Below are 1,393 nucleotides of genomic sequence, written 5' to 3'. Positions count from 1 at the left end.
CATGGGGAATAAATATGAATTTGCCAACACATTTAAGCACGTTTCCATTACTTGGACTGTGTCTGACACCAACTAGGGAAAGTGAAATCACTTTGTGACCCTAAAATGCTCTTTAAATATTAAGTATCTCAAGTATTTATGTTTGTTTTCTGTTGGGTCTGACACCAAATAGTAACAGCAGCAGCACTCAGCGCAATGATTTCTCAGCACTGGGCAGCAATATGGCAAAGCCTTGCATGCACTCACATGAACCCAACAAAGGAACATGGTAGACTGAAAAGATTAAAGAAAATTACTCTAATTTTAGAAGAAGATTAAAACATCTCTTTTCAATCACTTGGAAAAGGTTTGGTGCCTGACAGCCTCTGCCACCAGGGCAATGCAAGCCTTCATACCTACACATCAACAGGTTAGTTCAAAGGAGTATGCTGAATGGTCTTTCAATTCAACCTCAAAGACTGAAGATTTATTATGAAAAGATTAATAAGAAAAACTATTACAATTTATACCCCAAATATACAAGAAACATTTAAAAAACACGAATCTATTTTTATGTTATCACTTGTGCAAGTATTAGTCAAATTACCCATATAAGGTATCTAAGAGAAATCATCAGTACAATTTTCAAGGGCCATGTCTACATGAGATGTTTTACTGTGCAGTAGACTAACCTACTGTGCAGTAAAGTATCACTGTCTACAAGTGCACACCATTTACTGCACAGTAAATTAGCCAACTGTGCAGTTAGTTTACTACCTGTTTTTGCAGTAAAAACTGCAGTAACACGTGTAGATGCGGACTGGGAGCAAATTTGCTCCCGGTCAGTCCCAATACCAGGGGACCACAGGGGACAGTGCTGGGAGCTGAGCAGCACTGGGACAAGGTAGCTCTCTGCCCCCCGCCCCCACCTGCCTGGGAGCTGTCACACTTCCCTCAACCAGGAAGACTTGGAACCCACTCTCCTAGCAGCCAATTTTCAGCCTCAGGACCTGGGCTGTCCCGGTCCCCATATCAATGCTGGCAATCAGCCAACTGTCAGCATTTGGAGGGAGGTGCTACACATTTAATTTATGGTACACCAAAGATGTTCACTTTATGGTGCTATGAACTGGCTGAACATGTAGCATTTACTATTTATAGTGTGGTTAAACACATTAATCACATCATAACTGTAGTGTGTGCCAGGGACCCAAAAGTCAGACCAGCAGAACCTTAATGAAGATATTTGGGGGTCATTGTGAAAGCGATGAGAGAATAACTACAACATTTCTAAAAGTGACAAGCAAAGAGGCTTCTCTGGGAGATGATTAGGGGTCAGCAGGGCAGGCCTTATGAGGAGAGGCTACGGGACCTGAACCTGTTTAGCCTCCACAAGAGAAGGTTAAGGGGGGAC

The sequence above is a fragment of the Crocodylus porosus genome, unplaced genomic scaffold (assembly GCF_001723895.1).
Source record: "Crocodylus porosus isolate Cpor-Errol unplaced genomic scaffold, CroPor_comp1, whole genome shotgun sequence".
NCBI classification, from domain to species: Eukaryota; Metazoa; Chordata; order Crocodylia; family Crocodylidae; genus Crocodylus; species Crocodylus porosus.
This window is presented reverse-complemented; position numbering follows the sequence as displayed.